The 22,089-nt window shown below is 41.7% G+C and overlaps 1 long non-coding RNA gene across 1 annotated transcript in view; it reads right to left on the bottom strand.

Annotated features, from left to right (window-relative positions):
• The window catches only part of LOC122901914, a 43,263-nt gene extending 21,174 nt beyond the window's left edge, over window positions 1–22,089 (bottom strand). The window contains exon 1 of the long non-coding RNA XR_006383708.1: window positions 21,978–22,089. This is a non-coding gene — a long non-coding RNA (uncharacterized LOC122901914). The remainder of the gene's footprint in view (window positions 1–21,977) is intronic.

The following is a 22,089-nucleotide window of genomic DNA, read 5'->3' as shown; positions in this document are numbered from 1 at the left end:
AGTCACTCACACAATGTCAGAGTAAATGGAAGTTTGACAGAGTACTGCTCAAGCATGAACAATATAGAGAGACACAACATGGCAATTCTGTTAATACAGCAAGCACAGGAATTATCAAAAGGACCCAGGATGCAAAATATGCATAAAGGCAACAACCCAGGGCCCCTGGGTGGCTCAGTGGATTAAGCCTCTGCCTTCAGCTCAGGTCATGACCCCAGGGTTCTGGGATTGAGTCGCACATCAGGCTCTCTGCTCAGTAAGGATCCTGCTTCCCCCTGCCCCCTGCCCCCGCCTGCCTCTCTACCTACTTGTGATCTCTGTCTGTCAAATAAATAAATAAAATCTTAAAAAAAAAAAAAAAAGTCAACAACCTGGAAGAGGAAACCGAGAAAAGTAAAGATATATTCACAATGTCTTCATGGCAACTAAGAAAGCTTAGTAACACAAACTCAAAACAGAATCTCGAAGTTTAAGGGGTTGAACAGCCAAATGAGTGGAGAAGAGAGACTAGAGAGCTAAGGAAACAAAGGGTCAAAAGAACCCCATAACAAATATGAGAATTAAGAAAGAAAACAAATATCATTGGAAGAAATCTATCAATAATGCAAAAGAAAGGAGCATGTCATCACAGTGAATGCAGACTAAGAAAAAATGAGAAGATTAAGTATATTGGATTATGAAATTAAAGGTAATCATATAAAAATAATTTGTACATCTAAAGCATAGAAGTCAACAAATAGAAAAAAAAAATACATTCATGGGGCGCCTGGGTGGCTCAGTAGGCTAGGTGTCTGACTCTTGATCTCAGCTCAGGTCTCAGTCTGAGGGTTGTGAGTTCAATCCCCACATGCTGGGCATGGAGCCTACTTTTAAAAAAGGTGGGGGATGGGCCCCCAGGTGGCTTAGTTGGTTAAGCATCCAAATCTTGATTTTGGCTCAGGTCATGATCTCGGGGTCTTGAGATCAAGCCCCACATCAGGCTCCACACTGAGCATGGAGCCTGCTTAAGATTTTGTCTTTCCCTCCCCCTCTACCCCCCTCTCACAACCACAAGTGCTCTCTCTCTCTTAAAAAAAAAAAAGGATACATTCAGGGCCCCTGGGTGTCTCAGTTGGTTAAGCAACTGCCTTCAGTTCAGGTCATGACCCCAGAGTCCTGGGATCAAGTCCCACATAGAGCTCCAAGTTCAGCAGGAAGTCTGCTTCTCCCTCTCCTCCTTGCTCCTCCCCCTCTCTCACTATTTCTGTCTCACTCTCTCCAGTAAGTAAGTAAAATCCTTAAAAAAAAAGAAGACATATTCATAGATACAATGTAAAATTTTTTCAAAAGCAGAAAGGGCATATCATGTTATAAGAAAATCTGATAAACATTCATCACTAAAAAAATCCTACTTATGTTACTGAAATTGAGAAAAAATAATGATTTCTTTAGTCATTCGGATAGGAAAAGGAAAGAACACAAAGTTCTTAGGGCAAGACACCCAAGAATATCAAACCAGCTTGCAACCTAAAACAAAAGGAAACTGAAAAAGCTTTCAAAAATTACATAACTCATCAGTCCTCCTCCAAAAGGAATTTTCACTTCTGTACATTTATCTTTCATAAAATTCAGTTTAATTAACTATACCTCAGTAACCACAAGAAGACCATGACTTCTCTGTACTATTCTCTGCTAACACTAGTAATGGTCCCCTGGAAATGTGGCAGGAAAATGACAAGCCTAGAAATCTTATGTTAGAAATACAAGGGTATCTTAAAGATGCGTCAAAATGGCCAAATACCCAGATTAAAGACGTTCTCGCTGGCCAAATATGAAACAATTTGAGCATCAAAAAACCAACAACTGTGGTAGAGAGCTACAACACTTGGATTAAAGAAAGAATTCATGAGTTTATACTGATGTGGAATATAGGGGATTGAAACAATAGCTAAAAATGTAACATCATTGATGTAAGAATTAATTGGCCAAGGGTCACCAGTGGGAGCGGAAAGCATATGTGAAAAGCTGTAGAAGGATAGATTACATACAGAATCTCAAAATATCACTCCACAGTTCATCTAATTACAAATGGAAAGAGTACCTTTACAGTGGAGAAATCTGGTAAATACCAACTGTGACACAGTATTCCAAGTTAGCATCCCTGATAATGAGACAGACAGGATCTTTGTGCATCCTTAAGGAGGCCGTGGGAAATATACATCACCCATAGAGCTTTCTAATGCAAAATATTTGGCCACATATGCAACCATCAAGGCTTGGACATGCTCTACAAAATAATTGGCCTGGAATCTTCAAATATATCAATTTTGTGAAGACTAAAGGAGTTTAAAGAGACATGACCACAAAATGCAATGTATGATTCTAGATTGGGTTAAAAAAAACCCAAAACCATATAAATAAAAAAGTATTGAAAAAAATCTTTTCAGATCTTTTCAAGTCTTTTTGGAACTTTTTAGATCATTTGGATTACAGACTGTATATTTAATAATATTATTGCTTTGATATTCAGTTTCTTAATCCGATAATAATTTGGTTTTGTAAGAAAACATGGAATCGTATACAGATAAAGAATTGGGGGGAGCGGCTTTGGAAAAAGTTCCTTGGTGTGGGTACAGCTCATGGATTAGCCAATCAGAAAGAGGAAACTACCTAGGGAAATTTATTAAGTTTGAGTCATGAATGATACACTAGAGTATATAATTCTTTAGAGGGATACCAATGTAACAGAATAAAGCTTCTGCTCTTGGTAAACTATCAGAAAGTGAAGTGACAAGCTGAATAGTAATGTGTAAGTATAAGAAGTGAAGAAGAAACTCAAACACCATCAATAGGCATTGTTACTCACTTCTTACACCCAATACTGTGCTATGTTCTTAAAAGAATAAAGCATGGATAGCACCATAAAGCTCAAGGTCCAATTGGCAAGACATAACTTATACACATGAAACAATTTAAAAGCAATGCAAGACACCATGTCCTCAAAGGCCAAATTCTGTGGTTTGAACTAAAAATGTAATAGGAATTTTTGGAAGGAAGAGATCAATGTCGGATGAAGTCACTGGGAATTGGGACTTGTGACACATTAAAACAAGTACAGAACTTGATCTTAGTGCAAAAGCTACCCACATGTGTGCTGAGGAAATTCACTAATGGGGAGTGTGTGATTAAAGCCAGGTTTTGTTAATCAGAAGAGCTTTCATGGGGGAGAATTTTGAGGAAAATTTGAGGGAGAGATGCAAATTATAGGACTCGTTAAATATATGTTAGAGAGAAGGCGACCTTAGAGATCATCTTTCCAGTTTCATATGTTTATGAGTAAAGAATCTTGCCCAGAGAAAGCCTGCAGTGAATAAGAGAGAAAGGGGAAATCTGGTTAATGGCAGGAAACTGGATGGGAATTTAGAGACCTGTTCAACTTTGGCAAGCCACTCAGCATTTCTAAACTTTTGGTCATGAGGCAGAGGGGATATTTTTCTATCAAGATAAGGTGTCTCAACTCTTCCCTTTGGATCTGGGCTTCCTTAATGACTCACCTGACCAGTTGAATGCAGTGGAAGTGACACTAGGGGATTTCTGAAATGAGGTCATTGAAACACTCATCCTTAGAGACCTAAGCCACCATATTAAATAGTCCAGCTACTCAGAGGCACCATGCTGTGAGAAGCTCAAGCTCTACTGAGAGGTCCTGGAGGATATGAAGTAATATAAGGAGAGCGAGAAAGCCAAGGAGCTCTACAGTGCCAGACCCATGGGGGAAGAAGCCATTTTGGAAGTGACTCCTCCAGTCCCAGCTGCCCCAACTGATGCCCTGTGGGTTGGAGATGAATCACCCATCCAAATCTATCTCAAATTCCTGACCTACGCCAGTGCGTAAAATAAATTGGTTGGTTTAAACCATTAAGCTTTGAGGTATTTTGGTAAAAAGTAACAGATAACCCCAAAACCAGTTTTTCGTGTCCCTTGTAACTCTTCAGTTCTCTGCTTTTGTAAAATGCCACAAGAAGAAGCAATTTATAAATGCTTAATTAAAGAAGTAAGCAAGTACAGAGAAACAAGTGGGTTTGAACAGAGTGGTAGTTTGTCACAGAAATAATGGGTAGTACCTCTGGGAAAGAAGCAAGTGCCAAGAATTTCAATTCTTATATCACTTGGTAAGGATATGGAAAGTTATTTTCTGATTGGCAAAAATAGCACCATTTTCCTTCCATCCATGCGCCTGACGGCCTTCTCTTTAAGTGTAATTATCCTTTTCAGTGAGATCTGAGTGATAATATTGGTTACCCCCACTATGAAGAATGGCTTTGATAACAAAATATGGCCATCACCAACACCCTTCACCAATAATTTCTAGCTCTTTTCCAGATACATAGTGGGATGGTACTTCTGTCCCCATGGGTGTGAGGGAGGTCATGATAGATATTTGAGTTGTGACAGAAGTAACACATGTCAATTCCAAGCCAGGCATTTAATTGTCAGTTCTAGACTTTCCAGAGCTCTTTCCCTCTGACCCAGTGACCAACAACTGATATGGTCTGGCTCCATCATCCTAGATTCCTAAGTAAATCTGGTGATCAAATCTCCCTGCCAACCCCTGATAGACACATAACATGAATGAGAAATACACCTTTGTTCTTTTAAACTCACGAAGATTTTTGAAATTATTCAACTGCTGCAACGTAACTGAGCCTATTGTAACTGAACCACCAGAGAATATTGCAAATGCTCTTGGAAACAGAGAAGTGAGATGGAAGTGTGAGCTACTGTTATTTCCAAGGATGGTCTTCAGTAGTCTTCTGAGTAGGGACGCAGCCCAAGCGATTCATTCAGCTGCCTACTCTACGTGTTTCTGGCCTCACCTAACTAAACAGGTCATCAGCTTCTCTGAAAGAAATTTCTGCATATACAGGATCATAATAATAACAATGGCAGTCATAGAAACAGCAGAAGGAGCAGCCACCATTTACAAAATACCTACTGTATGATGGGAAACCATGGTATATGTGATTTCCCATCCTCACGACGTATCTGTAGAATGGGTTTAACACCCCATGTTTTTACAGACGGAGACAGTGAAGCGAAAGAAGAAGAATACTGTGTTCTTTCTGTTTCTTTCCAAACTTCAGATCTCCACTTATGAAAGGAAGTCTAGTGCCGTGGTGAAGAAAAGTGAGGGTCTTCTCTATTAAACCCATATAGAATGTGGTAAATGTTCTGAACACATTATATGCTTGCTTTCACTGGTGTTTTCAAGGGAAGCTGAAAGCAGCTGAAACAGCTCTGCATCCAAGTCATCTGGTGCCCATGTGTGAAGATGTGCGTGCTTTCCTGTGTCCTCACAGGATGGCACAGATATTAATTGCTTAATATGTAAGAGGCACAGGCTGGGAACAATAAGCTTCAATTCCAACGTCAGCTTGGTTTTACCTTCATGGGACCCAGCATGGCACTCCCCACAGGCCTCTTGGGGCTTGAAAGCACCAATAGGATCTTCACCCCACTCAGGGCATGTGGGGGATGGCACCATGGCCAGAGCACCAGCCCAATTAAGCACATATGGTCAACTTGAAGGGTAAATATGTTCAGAATATCCCTGGCCCCACCCCGAATTTTGGGTGGCCCCCACACAGCCTGGAACTAGTATTTGCATGCAGAGATCTTAAATTAGAGCACATCAAATAATTCCTATCAGAGTGTTTCAGTCTGGTGTAGGACATTAAGACATTCGGAAGGGTCTGGAGAGAAGACAAGAGCTCACGCTGGTGTGATTCCCATCGGAATGACATGGATTGGACCGAATTCCACTGATCTGTCTCTCTCCTTGTCCTGGAGACACCAGCAGCAGCATTCTTTTCCTCGGTTAATCCACCATCTCCCTTTGGGTAGGCCTCACCCTAAGCCTCAAATATCACCCTCCCCTCCCATCCTTTCTCTTGTGCTCCTGAAATTCCTCTGTCTTCTCCAAGACATCTCCAGGAAATGTAGTCTCCTACTCCACACATCTTGTCTGAGTTCAGAACTCCTGTATTTCAACCTTCTGGCTTTCCTTCCCAGAATGACTCCCCAGAGGTGTGTGTGTTATACCCTGCAACATCCTTGGGCTTCCTAGACAGGAATACACATTTTCCTCATTTACTCCTTCAATTAATAGGAGTATCAGCCACCCACCCAGTGTGCAAAGCATGGGGCTTGGCGTTGGGCATGGCCATGAATCATGGAGACACCATCCCTGTCCTTACGGCACTTCCATTCCAGCAGGGCAGTTCTGTCCCCACCCTCTCCAAACCACCCCACCGTCCATCCCCAAACAACCCTCCTTTATGTGCTTTCCTCTGCTTAGATATAAGGCCTCTTTGGTGGGGACCCTAGAAGCGTCTAACAATGTCCTCTTAGCCAAACATTTGCTATTTTAAAAAGAGACTACATCTATTGAGTGTATTATAGTCATAGTATAAAAATACACAATTATCATTTTGAATGAGTTCATAGACAATGCAGAGTGGAGAGAGGACATTTGACACCAAGCAAGGAGCCCAGGTTTCTATTCAGTCAGTCAGAAATTATCATATATACATCATATATACACATACACATATATGACATAAATGATTATGTATATGTATATGTGTATATATATATTGAATGTATCATATATATTTATAATATATATACCTTTTGCTAAACACTGTTTTAAGTGCTGAGGATACAGCTAAGGAGACTTGCCCTCAAGGGGTTTAGATTCTGCTAAAGGACATGGCACACTGCCTGTGTCTTCAGGTTTTTACACTGTCTGTGCCCTCTGGTAGTATACTCACACACTGGCAATTTTTCCTGGCAATTAATTTTGACTAATAGACTATGGCAGAAATGACACAAAGCTTTGCACACTTTTACTCTCTCTCTCAGAACTCTATTGTCGCCTTGTGAATGAGCCTGGACTTGCCTGCTGGAGGATGAAAGAGAATATAGAGGGGAGCCCAGGTGTCCCAGCTGAAAGCCAGGTTACCTCTAGGGGCTGCTATGTGAGTGAGCCCAGCCAAGCCAGAACTACCCTGCTGACGCAGAGACTTTTGGAGCCCTAAGAACACATGATAAGAAATGTGTCCTGATAAAAGTCAGTGAGTGCCTAGCTCCATGAACTATCTAACTAGCACAAGGGGGAAACACAGTTAGTGTGTAGACAAATTAATAAATCATACCTATTCTAGAATAAGATAAATATGAAGGCAATAAATGAAATAGTATAAATAAAATGGAGTATCAGAGAGTGAGGGTAGGAACTGTACAGTGATCATTTGGTCAAGATAGAGGGGGAGGCCCTCGAGATGAAATGGCATTTGTGCTGAGATTTAACTGATGAAAAGAAGACAGTTATCTCTATTTGGAAGAATTTCATTCCAAACAGAAGCCACCGTGGGGTATGTGGACATCCACACTGAGCCACTGACTAGGCAGCTGAGCTCAGGGGAGAAGTCCAGATCAAAGACCTCGATGTGTTGTCCCAGGAAGTTAAGACTGCCTAGAGCCCTCCAGATGAAATGAGCATCCTAGAGAGAGGATCAGGGTTTCTGGAGGTATATTCAGGAGGAAGAGTCAGATGCATGGGGTTACAAAAAATCAGGATAGGGAGACGTGATGATGAACATTGCAGGAGGTTTGGAATTCTGAGGTTAATTGTAGAGTAGGGTAGAAGTCATACTCAGAGTGTTTCCTGGACAACTGAAAACTGAAAGCTTGGGAAAGTGAAGATTTAGGGCATTGTCTTGTCTTGTCTGCAGCTAGAGATATTATGGCAATGGGGAACTTGCTAAGATTAAAGGATTGAGGATGGCCAGCCACACCCCAGAGGGGAAGGGCTGACTCATGAGCCCATGTTATAGATGAAAACTTTGAGGTGGTTGGTCTCATCTCTGTGCCATTAACCCGCCATCTGGCTTTGAATACATCTTTATGATCTCGAGGCTTCAGTTTCTTTCTTTGTACAGTGAGGTCATGATGTATTTCTCCAATGGCCAGCATTCTTTAAACTGCAAGGGAAGCATCTCTAACTGGTTTAGGCAGAGAGAAAAATTATTGGTTCCAGTAAAGATGTAAAGTCCAAAAGTTGCTCTGATTCATATAAAAATCTCCAAAGATATCATAAATTCCCTCCTTCTCTCTCTTTCTCTTTCTCTCCATCACCCCCCTTTCTGTATTTATTACCTTTATTCTCAGGGTTATTCTATATATTGGGGCCCATAGCAAGTTTAATTTAAGTTTTCCATACAATTAGTAAGGTCAGAGGAAAAGAGATTCTTTTCCCCAACGATGCCAGTTCAAATCCTAGAACTGAGTATCCCTGATTGGCTTGGATCATTTCCAACCTTCACTTACACATTCTGCTTGGGAAGACAGAATATACTAAGGGCTAGGCCCAAGTAACTATGTTCATTTCTGGATGGATAAGTGTGTGGAGGAATGGGGTACCAGAAATCTACCATAGATATCTGAGAAGCTGCTGCTAAAAAAATTACAGTTTGGCAAAGAGAACTACAAAGACCCATTAATCTATGAAAAAAGGCAGCTGATACCTTCTGGGTACGTGGTATGTACCTAGTTTAAAGTTAGATCCATTTTCATCGACATTACACTCAATCCTCATGACAACTCTTAGAGACAGTATTATTCTGAACCACCTGGAGAAGAACTGGAAATGTATAAATTAATATAGGGATATGAAGAATCAGCATCACTATGTTCATGCTATTCTTTAAGTTTAAATTTCTGGATATCTTTTTTTTGGTCAATTTTCTCTTTAATCTCTATCTTGGTAGGGTGTAGGAGGGTATCTCATAAGGAAGAACAATTGTAAGGCAGGTGTCTAAGAGAAGTAAAAATGTTCCTCTTACTTGTGTAGCTGATAAGCAGTGTTGGTTAAGAATGAGAGGCAAAATGGGCAGAGGACATGAACAGACGTTTCTGCAAAGAAGACATCCAGATGGCCAACAGACACATGAAAAAGTGCTCCATATCACTCGGCATCAGGGAAATACAAATCAAAACCACAATGAGATATCACCTCACACCAGTCAGAATGGCTAAAATCAACAAGTCAGGAAATGACAGATGCTGGCGAGGATGTGGAGAAAGGGGAACCCTCCTACACTGTTGGTGGGAATGCAAGCTGGTGCAACCACTCTGGAAAACAGCATGGAGGTTCCTCAAAATGTTGAAAATAGAACTGCCCTATGACCCAGCAATTGCACTACTGGGTATTTACCCTAAAGATACAAACGTAGTGATCCAAAGGGGCACGTGCACCCGAATGTTTATAGCAGCAATGTCCACAATAGCCAAACTATGGAAGGAACCTAGATGTCCATCAACAGATGAATGGATAAAGAAGATGTGGTATATATACACAATGGAATACTATGCAGCCATCAAAAGAAACGAAATCTTGCCATTTGCGACAACATGGATGGAACTAGAGCGTATCATGCTTAGCGAAATAAGTCAAGCGGAGAAAGACAACTATCATATGATCTCCCTGATATGAGGAAGTAGTGATGCAACATGGGGGCTTAAGTGGGTAGGAGAAGAATCCATGAAACAAGATGGGATAGGGAGGGAGACAAACCATAAGTGACTCTTAATCTCACGAAACAAACTGTGGGTTACTGGGGGGAGGGGGGTTGGGAGAAGGGGGGTAGGGTTATGGACATTGGGGAGGGTATGTGCTTTTGGGTAAATTGGAAGGGGTGGTGAACCATGAGAGACTATGGACTCTGAAAAACAATCTGAGGGGTGTGAAGTGGCGGAGGGGTGGGAGGTTGGGGTACCAGGTGGTGGGTATTATAGAGGGCACGGCTTGCATGGAGCACTGGGTGTGGTGAAAAAATAATGAATACTGTTTTTCTGAAAATAAATAAATTGGGAAAAAAATACATTTACAAAAAAAAAAAAAAAAAAAAGAATGAGAGGCAAATGAAGAGGCAGACCAGTGGCAGAGGTACATTTCACCAAGTAGGAATTGTGGTTGGTCTTACCACAAACCTACCCCTGCCACATGTCCCTAGCTTTGTCTTCATTCTGTGCTCTCTGAGGGCACCTCTTATCCATATTGAAGCCTAATTTGGGAAATAAGGCCCTTTGGGTTTTGCCTTCATTTTACATAATTGCTTTTTTTTTTTTTTTAAAGATTTTCTTTATTTGACAGAGAGAGAGTAAGCAGAGAGGCAGGCAGAGAGAGAGAGAGAGGAGGAAGCAAGCTCCCTGCTAAGCAGAGAGCCCGATGCGGGGTTCAATCCCAGGACCCTGGGATCACGACCCGAGCCGAGGCAGAGGCTTTAACCCACTGAGCCACGCGGGCGCCCCTCAAATGCCTTTTTATTTATCCTATTGCTCCACCATTTGACCCAATACTGGCCATCCTCCAGCACCTATCCCTGGTTGCCTTCTCTTTTCTCACTGTCCACACCTTCTGCCCAGGCAAAGTTTATCGCTCAGTCCTAATTGATCCATAAAGTCTTCCCAGTTATGAGCTCTTTTCTAGAACATTCTAAATTATAAATTGCCTGAGCTCCTTCTCCCTCTCCTGCCTTGCACATTAGTTATCCTCTGGGGGCTCATCTTTCCAAGTAGATCGCAAACTCACTCTTAGCACAGCATTCCATATCCTGTAACTCTGAATCTTGCATAGTGCGTGGGGCCCCTGGGAAGCAAGAGACAGGATTTGCTGGCTACTCTGTTCCGTGCCCTCCATATCCATTAGCACTGGACTCTACCTACATGCCCCTTTGAAGAAAGCAGACCAGCTAATTGAAAATAACTAGTCAATTCCATTCTTTAAAAAAAAAAAAAATCGATTCAACTATTCGTTTCATTGAATTAACTGGTTAACGTAGTTTTGCTTATGTAGAACTGAGTTAAAAGGAAATGACCTCAGTAGTTCTCAAATTAAATCGTGTCAGAGAAAGATCATTTCAAATTGGCAACTTGCAATGGAAACTATTCCACATTGCAATGTGCTTTCTCCCCTTAAATGCCTGCCTGTTTTATTATTGTAGGACTGCTTGTACACATGGTCAGAATGACCCCAGGGTCTGGATTTCTAAATCTAATGGCCCTGGAGTGTTCTTTCTCTGTCCAGACTTACAAGGCTGAATGGGGACTTGTGTTTTACACATTCAATAGATAATAACAGAAAGAACCCTGCATTATTTGCTGAGTGTTTTCATGAGGAAGCTTTATCTAATTAACCCAATATCATAAAACTATGTTAAATAATTTATGTGTTTTAATTTTACAGCCTAAGTAACAGATCTGTGGAAGGGGGGGGCGTATAACAGAAGAGAAACAGCTTGTAGATTGGTGTAAAGGGGACTTGAGAGAGAAAAAGTTGCTTAAGTGTCTACAGATTAGCCCCTCTCTTAAGCCTTTTTGCCTCTACTCACCGTGTGTAGACAGCAAAACGTTCAGTACGACTCACTGGCAGATTCTTGGGTCATCTCTCAGATGCCAAGGGGGAGGGCAGCCAATAGGGCAATTGGACTACTCTTACCCCAACACCCCGTCTCCAAAAGGCCAACCCAGCTTACTGGCAATGACTGGCTGTCTGGCTGACGGAAAACAAGAGCCAAGTCATTCTGACCTATTTCATCTGACTCAATCCTCTGGCCTTTGCTGAACCTCGGGCTGGACGTGACTTACTGTGTGATGAGAAGTATCAGAAGCCAGCCCGGGGGAGGGGGGGTGGTGGTGCGTGTGAGGCAATGGATCTGAACAGAACCGGAGGGACCGGAAATGAGAAGTGCTGTCCTTGTGGAAGCACTTCAGGTGGAGGGTGGGGGACGAGGCAGTCATGGCTGCAGGGGCCAGGGAGTTCCTGTGCTAGGCACTAGGGATTGCCCAATTTTTGCTCTCTAGAAGCTGGCGAGGAGGCGCGACTAGGAGTGAGGTGCGGGGGCGAGGGGTGGGGCAACGGGTAACCCGCAAGTATGATTTCCAAAGGTACACTCGGGTACCTGAACAGACTGGAAAGTTCTGCAGAAGGAGAATGCTTGGGTTTGAATACTGAGTCCTAAGACCAAAGGGGAGGTGCGGGGTGGAGAGCACCGTGAGAGAACATGGTGCTAGAAACAGCTGGATGCACTCAGGCGATACATTATAATCCAAAGAGCCCCTGGGCTTTGCTAAAGACACAGCTGGTCTTCTGTGCCCCCAGACCTATGGAACAAGAATCTCTTAAAGCAGTGGCCGTGCCTACACAGATTTTTGGGTTTTTTTCCCCAAATATTTTAAGTTATCTCTACCCCCAACATGGGGCTTGAACTCACCACCCTGAGATCAAGACCGGGCCAGCTCGGCACTCTGCCTGTGCAGTTTTTACATGCTTTCTAGGTGATTCTAATGCAAACTTCTGGCTGAGAGCTTAGCTAACAGCCTCTAAGGCTGCTGTTTGGCTAGAGCAAAGGGAGTGGCTAGAGACACCCATTTGATAGGAGATTAGAAAATCCTGCTTTTGTGCGCACTCCTCAGGAACGTGACCCTTCCCCTCAAAGTAACGGAGAAGCATGAAAGGGTTTTAATCAACATGTCCTGTGATCAGATGCATGTTTCAGAAACACTGCTTTGGCAGCCTGGGCAGAATGGATGTGGTATGGGCATTTAGGGGGAACGGGACAAAGGAGGTGCTGGCCACACACAGGAGTCCAGGAGGTCACTTCAGGGAGCTAGGCAGGGAGTGGTGAGGACAGCCAGGAAGAAGTGACAGTGATGGGACCTGCTTTCTCCTTGGATGTAAGTAGTGAAAAGGCGGGACCTAGAATCCCTTCAGTAAGGGTATGGTGGAGAAGAAACTGTGTCGGTGCACATGGTTTCCTTTTTCCAGTGTAACAAACCATGTCGAGCTTAGAGGCTTAAAACAACACACACATCACCTTACAGATCTGGGGTTCAGGATTCCAAGATGGGTCCACAGGGATGTGTTCTTTCTAGAGGCTCTAGAAAAGAATCTGTTACCTTGCTTGCAGCATCTAGAAGCCCTTGCATTTTTTGGCTTAGGGCCCTCCCTCATCCTTATCTCTGTTTCCCCTTTTCTGGCTCTGATTCTCTTGTGATTACAGGACAGAATTCACTGATGGCATTGGGCCCACCTAGATAATCCAAGATAATCCTCCCATCTCAAGAGTTTTAACCAATTCTGCAAAGTCCTTGTCACCCTGTAAGGTAGTCTATCCAAGGATGTCTGAGTAAAAATGTCTGGTCTGTGACTGAGTATCAGAGTTTGCATGAGGGCGTACATGGGTCGTGGAGGACTGAGCTCAGAGTCCTGGTGGACAGTGGTATTTACGTGGCAAGGAGAAGAGGAGACACTTGCCAAAGGCACTTGGAAGAAAAAAGTAGGGTTAGGAAGAAACCCAAACTCCGAGGGGAAGAGGAGGAGCAAATATGAGAAGGAAAAGGGACGACATCAGTGTCAAATACCACAGTCAAGGAAGACCAGAGTAGAAAGGCACCTGTGGACTTTGGCAGCACAGAAGTCACAGGTGACCTAAGGAGAGAGAAGGTTCGAGAAACTGCTAGGAGAGGAAACCAGGCTGCACTGGGATGACCTTTGAAGAGCAGTGAGCAATGAGCAGAGAGGCCTTTACATACAGAGAACAAACTGAGGATGTCAGAGGGGGGTTGGATTCTGGGGCAGGGGGGTGGGGTGGGGGGGGTGGAGCCAAATAGGTGAAGGGGATTAAGAGGTACAAACTTTCAGTGATAAAATAAATAAGTCAGGGAGGTGAAAAGTACAGCATAGGGAATATAGCCAATAACATTGCAATAACGTTGCGTGGTAACAGATGGTGACCACACTTATTGTGGGAGCACTGAACAATGTACGGAATTGTCAAATCAGTATGTTGTACACCGGAAACTATGATAACATTGTCAAGTACTCTTCAGTAATTAAAAAAAATATATATAGCAGACTCCCCTGTAAATTTTTATGTAATATTTTAAACGTAAGAGAAGTGTAGAAAATAATTTAAGGAGCACCCACTAGCCAGCTTAACATTTAACTGTATTTGCTTAACATTTTACTTTATTTGCCTCTTCTTTTCGAGGCTTAACATTTTGCTTAAATCTTAACATTTTGCTCTGTTTACTTCAGAGTGGTTCAAAAGAAGCAATACTACTGATGCTGTTGAAATGCTCTGTTTTCTTCTTTTACCCCATTCTCTTTTTTTCTGCCCCAGTGGACCACTATCCTGAGTTTGATATTTATCCTTTGGTGCATGTTTATAAAAATACTACATGTGTACATAATAGTAGAAAGTACGTAATATTGTTCTGAATATTTCTAAGTTTTACATTGATGGTGTCCTAATGTATAAATCCTAATGTATAAATATGAATTTATTTATTTGATTTTTCATTTTTATGAATTTATAATTATATATGAATTTATATGAATTATTCACTCAGTATCATAATGTTGAAGCATAACTATTAAGATATATGTCACCAGTGATTGCATTTTAACTGTTATATAATATTCTATTATATGATTACAATATAATTTACTTACCCATCTTTCTTATTGGTTAAAATTAATTTGTTACCATAGGTTACTATAAACAACGATACAGTGAACATTCTTGTCTTAGTCTACTCTAGCTGCTATAACATATTACCATAGACAAGGTGGTTTACACTGTCTCACAGTCGTGGACACTAGAAGTTCAACATACAATGGCTGGCAGATTCTTAATGACCATCCTCTTCCTGGTTTGCAGATGGTAGCCTTTCTTGTTGTAGCCTAAGGTGGCAGAGAGCAGAGACAAACAAGGTCTTGTATCTCTCCTTCTAAGTACACAATTTCCATGATAAGGGCCCTTCCCTTGGGACCTTTCCAAAGGCCCCCTCTCCTATTACCCTCACATTGCGGATTAGGGTGTCAACATTAAGATTTGAGAGAAACACAAACACACAGTCCCTCATGATTCTTAAGCATCCTTAAGTTGACCCCCAAGAATTTCTCTGGCCCCTCCTTACTTTTACTAATAGCAACAAATTGGCCACCAAAGTAATATCAATTTCCATTATTACTGAGTATGAAAACTTCAATTATTCTGTATCCTAACTAATATATTTTTATTACATGGGTTTGCTTTGGTATTTCATTGTGTATTTAAGGCAGATTTCTCTGATTCCTAGTGAAATTGTGAATCAAGTTTCTTGACTATTTGGGTTTATTAACTACTTGGGTTTTTTGACTATTTGGATTTTTTCTGTGAACTGTTATTATTTTTTCTATTTTTCTACTGAGTTGCCTTACTGTTATTGGATTTCAGATTTTTTATATATTTTGATTTTTTTTCTTAAAGCTTTATGAAGTTTTTCTTTTTAGTTTTAGGTCTTTAAATAAATAAATGCATTTATTTTTGTATGTGGTGTTAGATAGACGTGACTTTCCTGCCACAGAACTATCCAAGTGTTCTAGAACTGTTTGTTGAATTGTTTATTGTTGTACCTTTGGTTAGAAAATATAAATTCTGTGATATAGAAGTTAATATATGCATGTATCTAATTTTTTTTCCTATCCTGTTCCATTTTTCTAAAATCTCTCTGAGCATTTTAGTACATCATCTAAAATATTTACAATGAATTTTTACACCTGATAAAGCATCTTCTGAGTTTTCTTCAAATTTGTTTTAGCTATTTTCTGTTTCTTCATCCATAATAATTTAGGACTGATTTTTCAAGTTCTACCAAAAAAACAAACAAACAAACAAACAAAAAACCAGAAACTTTTCTTGTAGTACACTGAAATTCGTTGGTAATTAAGGGGAGAACAGCTATGTTTATGATAGTCAACTTACCTGTCTGTAGACATGATATATTTCTCTATTTCTTTCTTCATTTATATTCTTCAATAACCTTTATTTTTCATTTTTCCATAAAGTTGCTATTCATATTTTATTAGATTTACAAATAAATTATTCCTTATTGCCTGATAGGTTTCCCCCCACTATGGACAGAACAAGGGGAGGTACTCAGTGGTTTTAGTGAAGCGTATAGGAGTCTGTTCGTTTTATTGTTTTGTTTTACAAATACATTTTCTCCCATAATATTTTTTTTATAAGATTTATTTATTTATTTGAGAGACACAGAGAGAGCATGAATCCTCAAACAAAGTCTCAGCCAAGCACAGAGTCCTGCCCTGGGGGCTCCGTCTCATAACCCTGAGATCATGTCCTGAGCTGAAATCAAGACTTGGTCCCTTAACCGACTAAGCCACCCAAGCACCCCTCTTCCATAAGATTTTTAAATCAAAATCCTAGTAATTTCTATAGGTTAGTCTTTGAATATGCCACCTTGCAGAACTCTTACAATTTAAAAGCTCTTGGATTTTCTATGCAGAAAATTGCATCATCTGAAAAAAAAATCTTTTATTTATTGCAGATCTCCTCTGTCAAATGCTGTATTTATCTTTTTGTTTTCTTGAATTTTTAAATTTTGTTTTCTCTCTTTTATTGCATGAGCTAAGATCTCCATTATTTCATTAAGCTGAAACAGTGATAATGCTTATCCTTCCTTTGTTCCTAATGCTTATGGGCACGCCTCTACAGTTCACCATTAAGAATGACTCATCCATTTATCCCTTTTATAGATTCTTGATATGCTAAGAGGTTTTTTAAACCAAACAACATATGTTAAATAAATCTTAACTTGTTTCTGCATCTCAGAGTGTGGTCCCTGAATGAGTATCCTCTGAAATATTGTTACAAATGCAGATTCTAGGGCTCCACTTGAGACCTGCAGAATCTGAATATCTGGAGTTGGGTTCAGTCATTGGTAGTTTAACAGACCCTTCACGTGACTCCCATGTGTGCCCAAATTTGCAAACTACCAGTGTAGAAAAAGAAGTAGAAGATCAGGCCCAAGCCTTCTGGAGGAGATCCTTCAGCGTGGGTAAATGAGGAGTGAGAGATAAATATTAACCCCAACAGTGACCTATGGGAGGTTTCCTAATGAAGCATCAGCCCAGTCATAGATCTAGCAATGCTGTGTTATGGGGAAGCACAACTCCCTCTTTATTTTTTTAAGATTTTATTTTTGACTTATTTATTTGAGAATGAGAGAGGGAGGGAATATGGGAGGGGAGGGTCAGAGAGAGAAGCAGACTCCCTGCTGAGTAGGGAGCCCGATACTGGACTTGATCCCTGGACTTCAGCATCATGACCTGAGCCAAAGGCAGTTGCCCAACCAACTGAGCCACCCAGGTGCCCTCAGCTCCCTCTTAAATCCCACCATGAACCATGAACTTCTTGAGAAGCCTCTCCCAACTTCCCCAGGCTATAGTTCACATACTCTCTTAAGTCAATTAATTGCTTTGTATTTGTTTGTATCCATATCTGTTTTCCTATTAGATAATAAGTGTCTACCTTTATTTTGAGTCTCATTCATGGACTTGGCAAACAGTAGATAAATGTTTGCTGAATTAATGAATTAAGGTGAAAAGGCACAATTACTCCTGACTACGGAAAATAAGGAAAGGCTTCAGACTTTGAGATGGATTTTAAAAGAGTGCTTTTTGTCACTGAGAAATTACAGCCTTTTGGAGAAAAAGATTATATGTGTGAAACATTACATATGAAAACTGATAGGGGAGATGTGTACTGATGCCTGAAACTTAATTTGAAATGCATCACAAAAAGATGGATAAAGAAACAGATACACATGTGATGAAACAAGTAGCAAAATATTTATAGTACATTCTAGGTCAGGGATCAGGACAGCCTGTTTTATAAATAAAGTTTTATTGGAACACAGCCATACCCATCCATTTACATATTGTCTATGGTTGTTTTTGCACTACATTAGCAGAGCTGAGTCGTTGTCAGAGACCATATGTCCTGCAAAGTCTAAAATATTTACTCTCCAATCTTTTACTTAAAAAAGTTTGCTGACCTCTGTCCCAGGCAATGGGTATATGGGTGTTGACTACATAATTTCTTTCACCTTTTTATATGTTTGAAAATTTATATAGTAAAATGTTGAGGGGGGAATAGAGAACAATTTAAGATAAAATATGATTGAAACCAACTTGAATAGAAGGAAGTTTCCAAAGGGATTGTAGAAAGCATATAGAACAATGGAGGTTTATTTGGAGCAAGATTAATAGAGACTCAAGCTAATACTAATCATCTCATGAAATAGGAGAGGTGGGAAGGATTGAAAGTGTTGGCTGAATTAGAGAGAAGTGGGAGGTTTTCCAAGAACACTGAGTGGCGTAAGTACTGGAGGGTCCATCTGGTGGCTACTTGCTGGTGTAGATAATGGTCCACCTCCCCACCGATTCCTACCTATACACCAACACACAACACACAACACAAACACACCAGTGTCCACATCCCCCAGTCATATGCATAGGAGATTTGCTTTTTCTGTACCTGGGTGAGGAGAGAAAGGGTTCAAAGAGTAAAGGAACTGGGAAGCAGAGAAAGAAAAGCTTGAGGTGGTTTGGGGCCCTCTAGGGAGAGTTTGAGAAGCAGAAGCTGATGAAATCGCCATCAAGAGACTTTGGGGATACTGAGTCAGTTACAGCTGCTTTGCCAGCTCTGGTGAGAGGGTGCAGTACAACGTAGGGGGGAAGCCCCGCCTATGTCACCTGTGCTGGGTTCTAAGAATGAGAATCTTTGGGAGCCTCTTAGTCCAGCACATGGAGTAGATATTGGGGTGGGGGAGGGGAGTCTCATTGAGGAATGGTCCATCGTGAAGATTCTCCAACGTTGGGTGGAGGGGTAGTGAAAGACATTAGGTGCTCATGGCTCAGAATGAGCCACCTAGACATGGGGCAGAAACCGTTTCTCAAAGCCCACAGTAACATGGTTTTCTATTTCTTCATTATTAGCATGGCTTTACTTTTCCAGGAGTCTCTTCTCTGGACAAGTTATTTGATTGTTCATTCAAGAAATTTCCCAAAAGGGTCCTGAAAGACTCTTAAGATCTTTAATGGAAAATTTCAAGAGTCTATAGCCTAAGATTCTTTGACTCCCATTCCTCAACATACTCCCTTTGTTATTCCTTCCAAAGCCAGACTCTTACACAGTGGTCATTACCCAATGCCAATGAAGCCCCCAGTTTGAAAGACCTAAACTAAACTTCCAATTCTCACTAACATTCTGACCTTACCTCCCCCCTCCAAGATGCTACCAAACCTTCTTAAAGTAGTGTTCTCCCTTACCACGCTAAGTCATAAACTTAGCATTGTCTTATCAATAGGTTATACTGGTGATATTTGGGGAGTCAGCGTTCTACACTGGCAAGAGCAGATGAACCGAACAGACTAAATACCACGGCTGCAGCTAATAAATTTATGGGTACTAACATTGCTAACTGCAAGGAATGATGGGTGGGCACCTGTTGGGGAACTCAGGCTGCATTTGTACCACTGAAGGTTGGAACCCTCGGAGTATAACCCACCAGAGTAGAAACTATTAGAGTCTTCCTACATGACGATGTCCATTGCCTCTGGTAAAAATTCCCAATTCTTTAGCAAGCGTATTAGGCCCCACGGTTTATGGCCATCGTCCCTGTTCAGCTATGATAGCCAGTATACTGGTGTAGCCAGCACTCTCCAGAGTTTAGCACTTAAAAGTCCCACATCTCTGCAAATCCTGGGGTGCCAGGGTTCGCATGTAATCCAGCTGTGATTAGGAACCAAGAAGGCATTTTCCTTTCTGGCAGCCTGTATTCAGGCTCCTCCACCCACAAGCAGGGTGACCTTGGGCAAGTCACTGAAGTCACCTGTGCCTCAGTTTACCTATCTGTAAAGTGACGCTTCAAAAAGTACCCATTTCATGTGGCTGTTGTCGAATGAGAGGAGATAATGCTGGCGAAGCGTTTCAGGTGCCTGGCACATATCAAGAGTTCAATAAGAGTAATCGGTTCTTGTTATAACAATTAGAATAATTCTGCCTTGTTCGTGATTTTATTCTCTGGAATAGCGACAGGGCTGGCACGTGATAAGCACTGAATGAATGAAGGAATTAGGACTATTTATATTTCAGTTCCCCAACATTGCACTCTGTCACCCTCAGACAACGCACAATCTTGGGGGTGATCCACTCCACCTGGGGCCCTCGACCTCGGATGCCTGACCTTTACCCGCATGCCTTTGACTCCTGGCCCATCAGCTTGGCCGATGCTTGCTAGAGTTCCAGGTTTCCCGTTAAGCATTACTACCCTACGCATAGTCTTCCCCAAGAGATACCTGCCCCCAGGCTGTCCCACGGCCTCCTGTACTACTTGCTATGGACTGAATGTTTGTGAGCCCCCCATAATTCTTGTGTGGAAGCCCGATCCCCACAGTAATGACATCTGAAGGTGGGGTCTTTGAGAGTCAGTTAAGCGTGGAGGGTGGAGCCTTCCAGAAAAGAATTAACACTCTTACAATAAGGGACACACACGAGAGCTTGCTTCCTCTTTCTCTGCTCTCTGTCATGTCAGGAGACAATGAGGCAACAGTCTGCAACCCAGGCAGTGGGTCTCACCAGACATGGGATCTGCCAACACCTCGATCTTGGACTTCCCAACCTCCAGCACGGTGTGATATAACAGTCTTGTCCAAACCACCCAGTCCATGGTATATTTCATGCAGCAGCGCAAACCATCGGACATGGGACTGCATGGATTGGCTCATACTAGGTCACCCCCATAGATAACAAACTCCAAGTGGACGGCAACAAAATGGGCTCTTTTTACAATTAATTCCCGGAGACTAGCATGAACTAGACACTCAAATACATGTATACCAGAAGTAGGAAGGAAATGCATTCAATGAAGGATTTTTTAGTCAATCTCTTCCAACTGTGGGGGGCGTTTTCACATCCTACCATAGCACCTACATCCCCTTGTAACTCGAGGACTAGTTCTCCTCCCAGGAAGTCATTTTCCAGTTCTTGAAGAAACTATGGGAGAGCACGAGAGCAGAGACATGGAGCAAAGTCTCTATTTTACCCAAACTAAGATTTTTTTTTTTTTAAGGCATGTAATTTGGAGAATGAATTTCATCTTTGGAACTTGGTCCTAAACCTTTCTAGTCTAGCATTATATATACCAATTTTTCCTGGCGACATCGCGCTGAAATCTGATTAGCACCAGATTACAGTACGGGGCAGCTTTTTAAAGAGCCTTGCGAACCAAATCCTCGGCAGTGGTTCAACCGGTCTCCCAAGCGGGCCTCTTCAAGGAAGTCAGTGAACCAGGACGCTCCGGGTGGCAAGGAGAGGAGTTAACTTGTGACAATACTTGTCCAAGTCTTAAAAGTGGAGCATCTGCTTCTTGGCCTCAAAAGTGAAACAATCCAATAATTACAGTCCTCGGTGCTTTTTTTTCTACCTCAGGAAACATTTTGCAACTAACTAGCAATTTCCAAAAATATGGCTCAAGCAACACATCTCCTTATCTCCTCGTGTAGGAGAGGGTGTGAGTTGTAACGAGGCAGGGGCTCGTTATCTTAGGGGGTTCTGGCAAGGTGCTCCCGGGGACAGCTTTTAATTGGGGAAGCATGTGATAGCTAGGTCTGGGGTTTGAAACTCTCTCCAGCAGAAGCCAAAGCCCCATTTCCAAGACGTCTAGTTAGGACAAATTGAAAAGGCGTTCCCGGGTGGGAAGGGGCAAGGATCCACAGGGAAAGAAAGGAGATAAATAGTTTGGCATTTTCATACCCCCCCCTCTGGAGGCTGAGATTATGTGTTCGATTTTTAAGAGATCCCAAGGTTTGGAAATCCGTTCAGGAAGAAAGACCAGAATTTAGGGGATCAGCCCACGAGTCCCCATAAACAGGTGATAAGTAGAAATGCTGTCACTTACGGTACCCAGGGATTGTGTGGTTAATGGTGGGACCCCACTGACAAGGCTGGTATCCTCGTCATTTAAATCAAACAGAAAAAAAAAGAAAGGAAAAGAAAAATAACACATTAAAGTCGAATTGTACTGACCTCTGCCTTGGAGTCAGGCTGGAAATCACTTATCCCACGCAGGGTCACAGGAAATGTGGATGTTAGTAACAGCAGAACTGACTTCTCCCTTCATTTCAAGGTCTTGAAGCCA

Source organism: Neovison vison, chromosome 3, assembly GCF_020171115.1.
Source record: "Neovison vison isolate M4711 chromosome 3, ASM_NN_V1, whole genome shotgun sequence".
Taxonomy (NCBI): Eukaryota; Metazoa; Chordata; class Mammalia; order Carnivora; family Mustelidae; genus Neogale; species Neogale vison.
The sequence above is the reverse complement of the archived record's forward strand: the minus strand, read 5'-3'. Positions and strand labels throughout refer to the sequence as shown.